Source organism: Rattus norvegicus, chromosome 18 (genome assembly GCF_036323735.1).
Source record: "Rattus norvegicus strain BN/NHsdMcwi chromosome 18, GRCr8, whole genome shotgun sequence".
Classification (NCBI taxonomy): Eukaryota; Metazoa; Chordata; class Mammalia; order Rodentia; family Muridae; genus Rattus; species Rattus norvegicus.
Window position 1 is genome coordinate 42,956,116 of NC_086036.1, and position 17,125 is coordinate 42,973,240.

The following is a 17,125-nucleotide window of genomic DNA, read 5'->3' on the forward strand; positions in this document are numbered from 1 at the left end:
CCACATGATCATTTCATTAGATGCTGAGAAAGCATTTGACAAAATTCAACACCCCTTCATGATAAAAGTCCTGGAAAGAATAGGAATTCAAGGCCCATACCTAAACATAGTAAAAGCCATATACAGCAAACCAGTTGCTAACATTAAACTAAATGGAGAGAAACTTGAAGCAATCCCACTAAAATCAGGGACTAGACAAGGCTGCCCACTCTTTCCCTACTTATTCAATATAGTTCTTGAAGTTCTAGCCAGAGCAATCAGACAACAAAAGGAGATCAAGGGGATACAGATCGGAAAAGAAGAGGTCAAAATATCACTATTTGCAGATGACATGATAGTATATTTAAGTGATCCCAAAAGTTCCACCAGAGGACTACTAAAGCTGATAAACAACTTCAGCAAAGTGGCTGGGTATAAAATTAACTCAAATAAATCAGTTGCCTTCCTCTATACAAAAGAGAAACAAGCCAAGAAAGAAATTAGGGAAACGACACCCTTCATAATAGACCCAAATAATATAAAGTACCTCGGTGTGACTTTAACCAAGCAAGTAAAAGATCTGTACAATAAGAACTTCAAGACACTGAGGAAAGAAATTGAAGAAGACCTCAGAAGATGGAAAGATCTCCCATGCTCATGGATTGGCAGGATTAATATAGTAAAAATGGCCATTTTACCAAAAGCAATCTACAGATTCAATGCAATCCCCATCAAAATACCAATCCAATTCTTCAAAGAGTTAGACAGAACAATTTGCAAATTCATCCGGAATAACAAAAAACCCAGGATAGCTAAAGCTATCCTCAACAATAAAAGGACTTCAGGGGGAATCACTATCCCTGAACTCAAGCAGTATTACAGAGCAATAGTGATAAAAACTGCATGGTATTGGTACAGAGACAGACAGATAGACCAATGGAATAGAATTGAAGACCCAGAAATGAACCCACACACCTATGGTCACTTGATTTTTGACAAAGGAGCCAAAACCATCCAATGGAAAAAAGATAGCATTTTCAGCAAATGGTGCTGGTTCAACTGGAGGGCAACATGTAGAAGAATGCAGATTGATCCATGCTTATCACCCTGTACAAAGCTTAAGTCCAAGTGGATCAAGGACCTCCACATCAAACCAGACACACTCAAACTAATAGAAGAAAAACTAGGGAAGCATCTGGAACACATGGGCACTGGAAAAAATTTCCTGAACAAAACACCAATGGCTTATGCTCTAAGATCAAGAATCGACAAATGGGATCTCATAAAACTGCAAAGCTTCTGTAAGGCAAAGGACACTGTGGTTAGGACAAAACGGCAACCAACAGATTGGGAAAAGATCTTTACCAATCCTACAACAGGTAGAGGCCTTATATCCAAAATATACAAAGAACTCAAGAAGTTAGACCGCAGGGAAACAAATAACCCTATTAAAAAATGGGGTTCAGAGCTAAACAAAGAATTCACAGCTGAGGAATGCCGAATGGCCGAGAAACATCTAAAGAAATGTTCAACATCTTTAGTCATAAGGGAAATGCAAATCAAAACAACCCTGAGATTTCACCTCACACCAGTGAGAATGGCTAAGATCAAAAACTCAGGTGACAGCAGATGCTGGCGAGGATATGGAGAAAGAGGAACACTCCTCCATTGTTGGTGGGATTGCAGACTGGTAAAACCATTCTGGAAATCAGTCTGGAGGTTCCTCAGAAAATTGGACATTGAACTGCCTGAGGATCCAGCTATACCTCTCTTGGGCATATACCCAAAAGATGCCTCAACATATAAAAGAGACACGTGCTCCACTATGTTCATCGCAGCCTTATTTATAATAGCCAGAAACTGGAAAGAACCCAGATGCCCTTCAACAGAGGAATGGATACAGAAAATGTGGTACATCTACACAATGGAATATTACTCAGCTATCAAAAACAACGAGTTTATGAAATTCGTAGGCAAATGGTTGGAACTGGAAAATATCATCCTGAGTGAGCTAACCCAATCACAGAAAGACATACATGGTATGCACTCATTGATAAGTGGCTATTAGCCCAAATGCTTGAATTACCCTAGATCCCTAGAACAAACGAAACTCAAAACGGATGATCAAAATGTGAATGCTTCACTCCTTCTTTAAATGAGGAAAAAGAATACCCTTGGCAGGGAAGGGAGAGGCAAAGATTAAAACAGAGACTGAAGGAACACCCAATCAGAGCCTGCCCCACATGTGGCCCATACATATACAGCCACCCAATTAGACAAGATGGATGAAGCAAAGAAGTGCAGACCGACGGGAGCCGGATGTAGATCTCTCCTGAGAGACACAGCCAGAATACAGCAAATACAGAGGCGAATGCCAGCAGCAAACCACTGAACTGAGAATAGGTCCCCTATTGAAGGAATCAGAGAAAGAACTGGAAGAGCTTGAAGGGGCTCGAGACCCCAGAAGTACAACAATGCCAAGCAATCAGAGCCTCCAGGGACTAAGCCACTACCTAAAGACTATACATGGACTGACCCTGGACTCTGACCCCATAGGTAGCAATGAATATCCTAGTAAGAGCACCAGTGGAAGGGGAAGCCCTGGGTCCTGCTAAGACTGAACCCCTAGTGAACTAGTCTATGGGGGGAGGGCGGCAATGGGGGGAGGGTTGGGAGGGGAACACCCATAAGGAAGGGGAGGGGGGAGGGGGATGTTTGCCCGGAAACCGGGAAAGGGAATAACACTTGAAATGTATATAAGAAATACTCAAGTTAATAAAAAAAAATAAATAAATAAAAAAAATGTAAAAAAAAAAATAAAAAAAAATAAAAATGGAAAAATGTCTTCCGGTAGTACTCAGTGAGTAGAAGCAATATAAGGAAAATACATAACTGACTAACATTTTCTTTTTTCATACAGCAGTTTAGAATGGAGTCAAGAGAAGAAGTGGAGATTTGGGAAATGCGAGTATGACGGCGTCTTCCACCGTAGGCTGCATAAGCAACTCCCAATGTTATCTTCTTTAGCTAATCAGAGCAGCTAGTAAGAGCTTCCTTTCTTCACACTCCACATGACTTGATAACTTCACAGAGTCAGAGACAGAACTTGTGATCTAAAGCTGTGCTCTCAGAAGCTGGAAGAGCTGCACACATGAATGACACGGAGACGCCAAATTTCTCTTTATGTGGCTTAAAACTTAGAAAGAGCAGTGGAGAAGCTCAGCACGTAAAGATCTTGCTGCTTGTGGTGGTCTGAATGAAAGTGGCCTACATAGACTCATAGGGAGTGGTATTGTTAGAGGTGTGGTCTGGTTGCAGGACGTGTGTCACTGAGGGGTGGGCTTTGAGGTTTCAGAAGCTCAAGCCAGGAATAGTGGCTCACTTTCTCTTTCTGCTGCCTGTTGATCCAAATGTAGAACTTTCAACCAACTCTGCAGCATCATGTCTGTCTGCATAACACCATGCTTCCTGCCGTGATGATAATTGACTAAACCGTTCAACTGTAAGCCAGCCCCCATTAAATATTTTTCTTTATAAGAAGAGTTGCTGTGGTCATGGTGTCTCTTTCACAGCAAAAAAAAAAAAACAACAACAAAACCCTAAGACACTGTTCAAGTGTTATGACCTAAGCTTAGTCATCACAACCCATGAAGAAAGCTGCATGCAACGGGGGCACATCACTGCTACATCTAGAAAGGAGGTAGATCACAGAGACTTGAAGTGCTAGTGTGTGAGAATACCCAGGCCCCCCTCCCCCCACCTACTCAGAGGAGAAGGGGAGAGGGTACAGGTGAAGGACTGTGGTAGGGCATGACTGGGAGGAGTGCAATGAGCAGGATGTAAAGTGAATAAGTAAAAAAAAAATAAAGAAGAAAGGAAGTAGAGACAAGAGGACCAGCAAGAAGTTCACAGGAGAATATAGAGTGTGTTAAGAAACAACAACAGAGACGTTGCCTTAAACTAAGATGAAGGTGAGAATGGACTTCCCCAGAAGTTGTCCTTAACCCTCCTCATGCATGCTATGGTATGAGTCCATGTGCCTACACATATGTGTGACAAACAACTACAGGGAAAATGCTCTGATGGATTCTAGGACAAGAAAGGAGCAGTTGACCTCGGATCATACAAGCAAGGGAATTTAAAGCAGAGACAAAAGTGCAGGATGTATAGCTAAAGAGAGAGCAAGGCATTAAATGCCTGGGTGTCAAAGTTGGCTTAGAGTGTCCAAATGTATCCTGCCCTGGGAACTTCTACTGTTCTTGCCTGGTCACTAAGAGGCAGGTAGAGCATGAAGGGTCAGAAAAAGTCTAAATATCTTTCTGGAGGAAGGCATGACTTTAGAAAAATATTACACACACACACACACACACACACACACACACACACACACACGCACACACACACATGGCATCATCATCTCCATCACCACCGTTATCCTAGGACAGAGGCCTAATAACTGCCCGAGAAAGGCCATGTGCTTGCAAACTCACGGGGAGTATGATGGAGTCTGAGGTGGGACAGAGGCAGAAGAAAACTTGATACATTATTTGAGCTTCATGTACCACATTAGAGGCTACTGTGTAAAACTTCTGTTGGGAGAAGATATTTCTTCCCTTAATGACTGTGAGGTTCATGGCTGACCTTACAGGAGGCCGATTAATGAGAGAAAAGCAAACACATTTATTTATGTAAATTTTAGATGACATGGGAACGCTCAGAAGTAAAGACTCAAAGAAGCAGGAAAACTGTTATTGTGCTAGACATGGACTATCATGCAGACATGGTTTGATAAAAGGAGGTAATAGTAATGCTAATTTTCTGGGGATGGGTCTTTCAACAAATGGTGTGGTTCCTTCTCTTTCTATGGTTATTCCTTTCCTCTGGCTATAACAACAGCTACTCTAGAGAGAAGGTCTATGACTTGCTTTAGAGCCATAGTTCTCAACCTTCTCAATGTTGTTACCCTTTAATACAGATCCTCATGTTATGATAACCCCCCTCCCCCAAACCATAACATTATTTTGTTACTACTTCATAACTAAGTTTTCTATTGTTATGAATCATGTTAATATCTGAGTTTTCTGATGGTCTTAGGCAACCTCTATGAAACAATCATTCAATCCTCAAAGGGGTCATGTATGACCCACAGGTTGAGAACTACTCTTTTAGAGGACAACATAGGAGAGGTCTTTCTGATCTTCTACATTTTCAAATGCCATATTTAGGCATGGTATGCCACATGCACCCTGCTATTTTTTTGTCATAGTGCTCTGTGCATAGATAATGGCCCTACCTGTTAGCTCCTTACCCTGTGAGATTAACAATCAAGTTGGAGTTCACAAGGAGTAGAATGGGAGTAGATGGGAGTGCACATGACGATAGTCACAGTGCTTTGTGGGAGGTAGAAACAGACTGATCTATGTGAGTTCAAGGGTAACCTGTTCTACATAATGAGTTCCAAGCCAGCTAGGGGCTACATAGTGAGGCCCTGTCCAAATAAAATAATATAAAAATGAGTAGGCTGTCTCTCTGGTCTTTCGAAGTTCCTGTGTGGTGTGCCACTACCCTGTGAATTTTTACTTTCCTGGGAGTGTGTGTATGAAAGCAATGGGTTGCTATGGAGACCTTTGTATTTGGAATAATGTGATCTGGCATTCAGAAGAGAGGACAGAATACTCCATTGAGACACTAAGTGGAGACAGTAAAAGACCTTCTGCAAGGCAGCACCACTGTGCTGCAAATGCTGCACCTCAAGGACTTTTTGAGTAAGTGACAAGCTGGAGCCCAGTAATAGACCTGAGATAGCTAGCAAATCCTAACAACTGGGAGAAGACTATCAAATACCACAGCTCTGGAGAGGGTTGTGATGGGTGATGCTTCACAAGGAAGTCTTTGCTTCACTAAATAATTCTGGTGACCACAGCTTTTACACATCCACCGTGTCTCAGACCAGGGCAGGAAACAAAGGACATTTCAATCTGGATTGGAAAATGTTATTTTTAAAGTCAACTGTACCAAACTGTACTGAAAATCGAACAGGTCTCTGAACTAAATTTTCTCTTTAGCTGGAAGGGGCCCTATAAGACAGCTACATTATTCATGGACAAATTATGAGATCTGCCGATTATAATGAACTGTGGCATGAGTAAATTTTGGACAGAGAAATTATACATGGAAAACTCCTAACTATGCATGGGTATTTATTCAGATAACCTTTCCAAAGTCACACACTTAAGACTTTCATTTGGTCTACCAGCTAAAGGATGGAAATGCTTAGAGTTATGATCTGTTTTGATTTTTACTGCATTCATAAGTAGTTGGAAAGAAAAGGCACAAATGGGTTCACAAAAATGTGTGTCCTTTAATAATGGATGGCATCACAGAAAAGAGACATGGAATGTTGTCCCAAGGTCTTTCAGGCTTGGAAACATTAGGAAACTCCATCTCCTCACAAGAGTTGTTGTGAGGAAATCACATTCTTCCACAAACACTTCTGTCCTTCTATGCCTGCGAACATTTCTTAAATATTTTGTGCTTGTGAAAACTTACAGCACTCCATTCTGGTACTCAATATGTTGGAGTTTATGTGGCATTTAATCCGGAATCAGGTGCATCTGACAGTTCAAACACACCTTTTTCCTGTCTCCTCTGGGTCAGAAGTTTGATTATACCACTGTTCTCATTAAGACTGGTAGTTCCCTGACTTGCTTCTTTTCTCCCACATGGAGAAGATTCTCCTTGTTAATATGCTGATCTTTAATTGCCCACAGCTGGAACTTTCCTCTGGCAATTATGAGAATCCTTTCAGCATTTATGCCGTTGATCATCATCTGTGAAACCTGGAATAGTGTACATTTAACTTGTCTGGCATTCTTGAGAAATCGCCACTTTGGAGATGGGCATGATTATGCTTGTGCGCCCCCCCCCTCTCTCTCTTTCTCTGTCACACAAACACACACACACACACACACACACACACACACTCTTCCCCTCCTTTTGACATTCACACATGTTTCTATTGTTAAAAGTAGCCAGGATTAAAATATTTTTAAATCATCCTTTATTGCTTAGGATTAAAATTCCTCATAGAGTCAAGGTTGGAAGCTTTGATCTCAGTCTAAAAATGGTTCACTGCCCCAGTGCTGCTTTTATGAAAAAAAGTTGCTTTACCCATCTTTAATTTATAGACACACAAATGATTGATGTATATCAACACTAGAGTTTCCTATCATTTCCATTAAAAAAAAGAGGGAATAGATGTTTTTCTTTCTGGTTAGACTTATACAATTATTATTACTTTGTCAAATGTTACTTTATTCATTTTGAAATGAATTCTTTAAAATTGTTTTCTGAATTTGCCTTTGGCTTTGTTTAATGTGAGGTTTCTAGCTTCAGCAAGAGCCACTAAACCAAGAATGACAGCCCTCTGCAGATTCCCTTGTTCCCAGAACTCAGAAACATCATGCTTTAGGTTGTGAAACATGGTTCTCACTGATATTGTTAAGGCTTTGAGTAAACTTACATTAGTTTTCTCCTTCAAAAACAGAAGAAACCAAATGCTCTGACCCTTTAATATAGTTCCTCATGTTATGGTGACCTGAATATAAAATTATTTCATTGCTACTTCATAACCGTAGTTTTGATACTGTTGTGAATTGCAATGTTGATATCTGATATGCAGGGTATCTGATATGGAACTCATGTGAAAGGGACCCACAGGTTGAGAAGCACTGCTCTAGAACGTGATACCTTGGCATGAACTTAATGCAAACATGCATATTCCACCTTAACTTTTCCTCTGGCATGCCATTTGGTTTAATGAAAGCAAATTCAATATATACTTACACAATTGTTTTCCATTTACCCAACATCTCTAGGGTTTTATTGCATTTTTCTTTCTGTTTTACTGTGTGATGTATTCCCAAGAATCCTTGCTTTGTGTTAAAAATAATACCTTTTCAAGACCTTGCATGTGGCTGGCTGGCTATCATACCTGATCAGATTTACTATGCAGCTGTATGGAACCAAATGTTCGCAACGCAGACAGTTGCCTTATAAGAATGGCTTGGGACAGCAGGGAATTAAAGGAAGTTAGATAAATTCCTTAGGAAGGCCCGAGAAAGCCTCTTAGTGTGCCTGAGTGAGAGCTGTCACCTCTGTCACCTGCAGAGATACTAATGGTCAATGTTTCTTTCTTTTTTTTTTTTTTTTTAATTAACTTGAGTATTTCTTATATACATTTCGAGTGTTATTCCCTTTCCCGGTTTCTGGGCAAACATCCCCCTCCCCCCTCCCCTTCCTTATGGGTGTTCCCCTCCCCACCGTCCCCCCATTGCCACCCTCCCCCCAACAGTCTAGTTCACTGGGGGTTCAGTCTTAGCAGGACCCAGGGCTTCCCCTTCCACTGGTGCTCTTACTAGGATATTCATTGCTACCTATGAGGTCAGAGTCCAGGGTCAGTCCATGTATAGTCTTTAGGTAGTGGCTTAGTCCCTGGAAGCTCTGGTTGCTTGGCATTGTTGTACATATGGGGTCTCGAGCCCCTTCAAGCTCTTCCAGTTCTTTCTCTGATTCCTTCAACAGGGGTCCTATTCTCAGTTCAGTGGTTTGCTGCTGGCATTCGCCTCTGTATTTGCTGTATTCTGGCCGTGTCTCTCAGGAGCGATCTACATCCGGCTCCTGTCAGTCTGCACTTCTTTGCTTCATCCATCTTGTCTAATTGGGTGGCTGTATATGTATGGGCCACATGTGGGGCAGGCTCTGAATGGGTGTTCCTTCAGTCTCTGTTTTAATCTTATGGTCAATGTTTCTTGAGGAGGCCTTGAGCAAGCATTCGCCTAGACCGCTTGGTTTCGGTTTCACCATGTCCTTGCTCAGTCAACATCATTATTTACAATTATAGAAGCCAAGGAACAGGAAATTGCAATTAATGCTTTACTCAGGTCCTCGGAGCTTACAGCTATAAAGTCAGTGTGGATGAATCCAGAATTCTCTCCATTTTTGTGTTTAGCTTCTGTGATGTCGTCTTTGAAACTCCGAGATCATAATGATTTCAGCTGCTCTTGGTACCAGGGCACTTTCGGTCTTCAAAGCCATGCTACCTACCTGCAGTAACTACAGAATAACTATTATAATTGACCTTACGCATAAGGTTAGCATATAGAAGTCTATATACTAATTACTATGGCATATCATTTTAGTCTCATTAAATGTATGCATTCACATTGCTTCTCCCACATAGATAAGAGAATCATTCAGCATGTGGTCTCTTGCTGTCATTCATTCTTGAAACACTGATTAAGCTGACCTATGAATCCTAAGCTTAGCTGTTTCCCTATCTACTCTATGCTATCTAATTCTCCAAAACAACTGTGGTTAAGGAATTTGCAGAGAGAACACAAAATACCCAGTGAAGTGAGTGTTCGGAAGAAGTAGAGGAGGAGGGAGGACATCCCAGGACTGCTGTAGGCAGAGAGGTGGTCTAGGTAGGGTGACTACAAGAGGACAGCAGGCAGAGGACAGACCTTTCCTTGACCACACTTGACTCAGCATCCTGACCTGTCCCCTAGATTCTTCTGAACATTTCATTGTAAAACAGTTTCAGCACCAATGCCCTCCATAGCTGATCATCCCTCAGTACCCCGTGGAGTTCCATATCTTCCACTGCCTTCTAGGTAATGTTGGGCCAACTTGCCTTTCTTAAGTAAGCATTTTGTCCAGCCATTTTGGACAGAATTCTTATTACCTTGATGTCTCTCCTTAGTGTTTATCCATCATTTGACCTCTCTTCCTTGCTCTTCCTTTACTTACTTACATTTGGCTACATTGTATTCTGAGTTGAGTACAACTCCTCTCATCTTTCCTAGACTTTCCCTAGACTTTTACCCCCAGCAGAAGTTCTTAATGAAGACAACATTGCCATGATTGAATAAATGTCATTGACTAACTTTTCACCTTAACACTGGTACAGGCATATAGATATGTGGTTATCTAGTTGAGTGATAAAACCATTCCTACTTTGGATGCAAGTGATTAGTCTTTGAATCTAGTCTGTCTCTAGTCCAGAATCTTTCATACTGTGCTTTGTTAACATTCACTTCAGGAATACATGAATAATGCAGATATACACTAAAAATAACATCAATAAGAATGTAAATTCAATCAGACAAACTAAAAATAAGTTCATGCTAATCCAGAAGGAGGAGCCTCTGGTGTACTGAATGGCACTTCTTCAGTGGGCTTAGCAGGAGGCTGAGTCTGTTGTCCAGGAAGCACCACAGAATCCAACAGTGGTGATAAATGCCTGTGATCCACTATGTGGGTCATAGAGGCAGAAAAAGCAGACACTTAAGGCTTCAGTTGTACAGTAAGTTGGAGACAACCCTGGTCAACATGAGACCCTGTGCTAAAAATTCCAGTACATATAAAAGTAAAGTATTTAAAAATATGATTCCTATTAAAAGAGACTTAAAAATCAATTGTGGAATTGGGCACATAGGGGAATCACTAAACGTGCACATATATTATTTTAAGATTAATTTATTTTTGCCAGGCAGAGGTAGCACATGCCTTTAATCCTAGCACTCAAGAGGCAGAGGTGGGCGGATCTCTGAGTTTGAGGCCAGCCTGGTCTATAGAGAGAGTTCTAGAATGGCCAAGTTACACAGAGAAACCCTGTCTTGAAAAACAAAACAAAAGATTCATTTATTTTCATTTTCATGTATGAATGTTTTGCATATCTGTATGTATGTTCACCTCATGTGTGCCTGGTACCTGTAGAGACCAGAAGAGACTGTCGTATCACTTAGAACTAGAGTTACAGATAGTTGTGAACAACTATGTAGGTGCTCAGAATCGAACCCATGTCCTCTGCCAAATAAACAAGTACACTTAACTTTTGATCCATCTCTACTTGTATTTAATGTATCTTTAAAAGTACTTAGTAATGCTGAGTTTGCCAATAGCTTCTTTTATAAATCCATATGTTTGGAAATTTTAGAATCATTGAGAATGTGATTAGTATTCTCTATCTCCTGAGCCGGTTGACAGCTGGAGGAAAGTTAGCCAGTTAACTTTAGAGATGGACTTCAGGTCTGGGTATTGCATGTGAGTACTTTTGTCTTTGTCTAGCTATGATTGCAAAAAGCTTAGAAAGGGCAGGATACTTTATGTCCTGTGGACACACTAAAGAGGAGACTGGCCTTATTTTATGGCTTCAGAGTTGTTTGCACACAGTAGGAAAGTTGTACAGAGAATATTTTAAACACTGTAGCATTCTCACCAGGCATATCAAGGGCTAGCCACCAGGAGAAGGCAGTGTGACAGATGCCACCCACATTGCCTTGCTGATTGGATTCGTGGGCTTATATGATGCCTGTCATGTTTCTTCACTGAGTGGCTTTGTGGACTCATGCTGCTGTTTGATGTGGCTTCCAGCACACCTTTCATTAAACCCATGCCTTGGGCTGACCCACAGTCCACTATCCCTGCTCCAGTGCCCTTCTCTATGTGGGCAAGTGGCCAGGACCACAGAAGGTTGTTTTGATGAGCCTGGTGTCTTTGGGGAAGAAGAATTGTCATGCCCCTGTCTCCGCAGGTGCTGGCAGTCAGGGCAGTCCTCTGCCTGTGAGAGCCATTAGTGTGACCAGATGTGCCCCTGCAGAGCCTGGACCTTTCAGAATTACAGAGAAATAGTAGCCAGCAACAAGGGCTAATTATGTCCCCCAAATGTAAGTGCTTTCAAATGGAAACAACTTAGAAAATGACTGAACTATGGGAGCCTCTGCTGCAGTCTTCTGCCCATTTCTCATCATTGGCTTTGCTTCGTCTGCTCAAGAGCTACACAGCCAGAGAGAATTTTATGGTTGCATTTACTCAACCTTTGCTGTACAAAGTTACATGAGGGGCATGCGGTTCGTGCAGAACCAACACTGAAGTAATGGTTGGTTAGTGGAAAAATGAGCCCTGACTGGTAAAGAATTCCTCCTATGTAAATGAATCCCTGTGTTTGGAACATGAAGGAGTTTCTTATTTTGCAATGCTAGAGGCATTTTACAAGGTTTGACTAATCCACCAAACACACCTTCAGGGTTTATAGGCTGCCAGTGTTTTCCTATTAAACTTGGCAACACATTAGTGTTACGCGTGTTAGGAGAATAGCTTTTGCAAAGATGCCACAAGCATACTGGTTAGGTAACAGTGCTGTTCCGTGGCCACCTTCCTCAACATCTACAACCACTGCTTACATACAAACTGATTTCTGTTGGAGCAGTTTATTTTCTCAGTAAACTAGCCCTCATTCAATTACAAGTCTAGGATAGTTTTTCTTTCTGTAGATGTCCTGTGGGAAAGCAAATAAAATTTAAAGATACTTTTAAAAAAAAACTGGTAGATGAAACCAGTTTATTAACATCTACCTTCTCAGCTTCCCATTTTAAATCTACTGGCTACTTTTGCAAAGTGCAGCTTAACCTAGTTTAGGAATACTGGTTTAAATACTTACAAAGCAACCCTTTGGAGACTTGATGAGAAAATGCTAGGTGGGGATGACAGGTAGACTAGATGACTCCAGAAGAGATGCTTGATTTTATCCCTGTGTTTTGTCTTCCTGTTTAAAGTTCTCCTTTTGCTGACTGTTAAGAAAATGGCACCTGGCCCTTATGGGGTTAATTCTCCCATTTTAAGATTCTTACATGGAAAAGCCTAGCTCTTTTCTTGTTTTCCTCTTTTAAGAATAAAGTAGAAGTTTTCTAAAATAGATTTAGTTTAATCAGGAACATGAGCCAACATGAGCCATCTACTCTGTGTTCTATGTGCTAGAGATTTAATAATGAACAAAGCATACTCCTCATGGATTTTCCACTTTCTTTGGGAACTATATTGCACAGAACCTGTCAGTTTTATATTCTTTCTGTACTGTGTTCTGCAGAACACTTAGCACACATATCACCATGAGATGGTGAATTAGTGGAAACATGCAAATAACAATGCTAAAGATTATTGGCATGTCTTACCAAATTCTCAGCACTTTATCTAATCCCTCCATTTTTACTCTCTTCTGAAGTCAGGACTTTCTGATGCTCCTCTAATCTGCAGTGTCTTGTGTTCTTTCTGCCTCTGAGACTTAATGACGGGGGAAGCATTTCTGTGGATGCCACTTCTTCTTTGAGGCTTCCAGACTTGAATGAAGCACCGAGTAATCACAAGAAAAGGGCATGACAAATCTCTTACATCTGTAGAGCTTGCCTTCTCCTTCTGTAAACCAAGGTGTTCTCCCACCTACAGAACTCCCCTCTCTGAAGAGGTCCTTCCATCAGATGGAGGGAGGAGAGTAGCACATTTAATCTTTATCTGGCCAAACAGTTATCTGTTCAGAGGTTGGGCTCTTTTCTTGACCACTTTCATGTACCGTTTAGAAGGAGAAGGTACATGGAGTATATAGTTAGCACACTAATGGTCCTGTTTCCCAATTTTCTTTTTGGTTCCAAGAAATCTTGGAAAAATGAGTTGAGATCTTTATTTGTTCATGTTTTCACTAGGCCTTCAAGTAACTTCTAGCATGCAAAGTAATTCCTAAGTGCTTCAGTTTGCATCATTCTTCTGTCCCCCATTCCTCAAATTCATAGCCTCTTGTTCTTAGATTATTAATCGTATACATGCACACACGCACACATGAGTGAACACTTAAAAACACAGCATGCTGAGTTGATTTAGTGTTGCTCACAAGTGTTTAGGGTTGATTTCTTGAGTGTGTCCCTAAAGAAGACATATTCACTACCAATGAGCTGTAACTAGTTGCCTGTATCTCTTCATCTCTGGGTAGAGCCTTGTAAGCTTCCCCCACTTGTTTTGGCATGTCAATTGATGTTGTGTTTTAGGTCTTATTTAGGTAGCCATATTGTTGAGCTTGCTAACTGAAAGAGTCATAGGCAGACTACTTACATTAACGCCCCTATTCTGCTCTAAAACTTTCTAGTCTTCAGAAGTCTTTCTACCTGGTCTGTATCACTATCCTTCTTATTAGAATTTTAACTATTTTAATATTTAATAAATAACCTTTATACATATACATTTGTTATACATATATTTGGCTCCACTCCAAAATCTCTGGAGTAAGAAATCTGTGCTGATTCTGATGTGGAAGAATGTCCTAAAGGGCTGCAGAAATGGCTTAGCTGTTAAGAGTACTGACTGCTCTTGTAGAGGTCCAGAGTTCAAATCCCAGCAACCACATGATGGCTCATAACCATCTGTAACAGGATCTGATGCCCTCTTCTGGTGTGTCTGAAGACAGCTATAGTGTATTCATAAATAAAACAGCTAAATAAATCATTTAGGAAAAGGAATGTTCTAGAATTGCTCATATAGGTCTCTGGTTATTTGTATGGCTTATAGATGATTTTGGGTGAGAGTAATACTCCTTTGGTTCAGGAAGTATAATAAATAAGGTAAAAAAACCATACTCATTGTGTATCTGTAAGACACTATTTTGTGATACTTTTCTCGATTTTGACAATGACTTCTCCCAATAGCTGCATGCCACATTGATAAAATAAATCTGACTTTGCTTCCAATCTGCCCTTCCTCTCCTTTCTTCTCCTTTGATTGATTTCTTCCTCTGGAAGAAAAAATCCTTTTCTTCTTTTACTTTCAAAATTCTTTTATGGAACTGAGGGACAAAAGAGGGTAAAAGCTTTGTTTAAATGTATCACTTTGTTAAACTTTTCTACACCAGAAAAACAAAACAAAACAGTGCACTGTTTATTTTAGTATCTGAAACCATGATTTAAAGCCTGTTCACGTGGCTAATTATTCAAGCAGGAAAAACACACTTTTAAAAGGCAGGAGGAAAAGTGTGTTCTTCAGTCTACCTTCTGTTTCTGCTGGGTTGCATTTCCAACAGATGGCAGGAGCAGGAACGTCTGGGCAGTAAGCCAGCTAGGAGCACTGACAGGCCCTGTTCTTACTTAGCAACGGCTCCTGGTCATTGCCATGAGTCAGGAGTGAGGATGAGAGAGGCAGTAAGAGCGAGCTTTCTCATTAAACCTGAGCTGTCTACCAGAATTAACCTGACATAAAGGGATCATAGGCATGATAACTCTTGGAAAGATTGTTGACTTCCTTGTACTATAGAAGTGGTCTGTGTTGCAAAGAACTAATGGGTGTGTGTGTGTTGTGTGTGTTGTGTGTGTGTGTGTGTGTGTGTGTGTGCGCGCGCGCGTGTGTGTTTTAAATTATCAAAGGTTATCTCTTCAGTATAGAGGACCACAGCCAGCATTAATTAATCATGCCATTCACTGCTGGCAACCGCTTGGCTCACATGCTGTTTTTTATTTCTGCTTAGCTGTTTGCTGATGTAAAAAAAAAAAAAAACCTCTACAATCAACAAGGACATATATGTGACAGAGGAAACATGAAGTCTTACAATTAGTATCCCATAAAAGTATGAATGGCAATATCTGAGAATGCAGTTAGTTTTATAGAGCATGTAAAATTTATTCATGAATAGATCTGCAAGGAAACCTGGGTAAATACTGACAAAGTCACAAGACGCTGAATAACTTTGCAATGCTGATGACATTTCTTGTGCAATGTAATGAAAGGATGTTAGCATTTCCTCAAGTGAGATGGAGGCTGCAGGGTAAAAAGAGGGAACTGCAATTTCCTTAAAAAGTAAAACATTTGAAATAAAAGGAGAAGGTAATAGGAGAGGTGGCAATTTCAAAGAACACTAGAAAGTATTGTGCTCAGCTTCGAATGCCCACAAGAATTTCTGTAACACACCATTGAATTTGAAAGTGAAATTGGACAACAAAAGCATTAGGAACATCAAGATCATTTTCAGTCAGAAGTAAGGCCCAGTCAAAAGCAAATGCTTTCACAGATCATTTCTTCCTGGCTCTCTCACTACCTGCTAGCACTTGCACCCTACCCAGCTCCAATATGGACATTCTCCACTTCAGTAGTGACCTAGGGTTGGTAAGCTATTCAACTAGCCTCTAAGCAACCAAGAAGACTTCAGCTTTCATATTTGTATGCTGATAGCCAGTTTTGGAGGTTTCCATAAGGGTTGAATGTTCCATGGCTGTACTCAGGGAGCCTCCAGCTTACCATACTCCTTGATTAATCAAGCCCAGCTCTCTGGTTATGGTCTGGTGGTGCACCCTGCTCATCCTAGACTCACATTCTGACTTCCCATTAGCTAGACTTTCTGTATTATGCTTTCTTATCCCTTGTAAGGCCCCACAGAAAGTAGGTGATATGCCTCTGTGGAGGTCCTTTTAACAGAACAGAAAATCGTGTGATGGTAGATTAAGCTCCTTCCTCATTTCCCTTCTTCTCTGAAGGCTCCTCAGGACAAAGAAAATGTGCACACTCTTTGTAGAAATTGTTTGTGGTTGCTTTGTCAAATCAGGAAGTCAGGTCTTTGTTATGCAGAGAAGGCATGAAATGAGTTGTATTGAGTGTAAAATCAGGACAGAGGAATGTCTCTGCTTTCTTAGGGACAAATGCGACAGCTGGAACTTTCTCATGCACCATGTCCTCCTTTCCACTATTAGAGGCCTATAGCAGCTGCCATGTTTACCTGATTCTATGGAAGAAACATGCAAATATTCTTAGGAGAGATAATAGGTTACCCATTATACAACACATCTACACCAGGGGAAAGGGGAGAATATCTGTCCATACTTGTTCTCATTATGGGTCCTTTTACCAATATCTTGATCAAAGCGTCTGAAGACCAGGTTTTATTCAGAGGAAGAGACATTCTTAGACAAAGGATGATGAAAGCATTTAATGGCCATGCTGTTTAGCTAAGTGAATACCTGTATTGCCTAGTAATGTCCCTTGACAGCTAAGGCAAGTGTTCCCCATGGCAAAGCAACTGGTTGAGTGTGTAAGGCCCTCATGTATGTAAAGGTTCATCTATCCTGGCTGGAGAGCTATTCACTGAATGTGCTAGGTGACTGAATCTTCTGCATACTTTGTTTTCTTCTAAAGTCTGGAAAATTCCCAGGGTATAGAAGTGGCAGAATATCTCTCTAAACAAGTTGCAGTTAACAGGTTCATTGTAGGATCTCATGAGCTATCTCTGAAATCAGAGAGAATTCTCTGCCTGCTTGTCACCTTTGATGAGTGAAGGATA

The 17,125-nt window shown here is 40.8% G+C and overlaps 1 long non-coding RNA gene across 3 annotated transcripts in view; it reads left to right on the plus strand.

Annotated features, from left to right (window-relative positions):
- The first annotated feature begins 5,431 nt into the window (after positions 1-5,431).
- The window catches only part of LOC108348789 (uncharacterized), a 65,106-nt gene continuing 53,412 nt past the window's right edge, over positions 5,432-17,125 (plus strand). The window contains exon 1 of one of the 3 annotated variants that reach the window (XR_010059711.1): positions 5,432-5,744. This is a non-coding gene — a long non-coding RNA (uncharacterized LOC108348789). The remainder of the gene's footprint in view (positions 5,745-17,125) is intronic. The other 2 variants (XR_001842101.3, XR_010059712.1) reach the window with 2 other exon arrangements.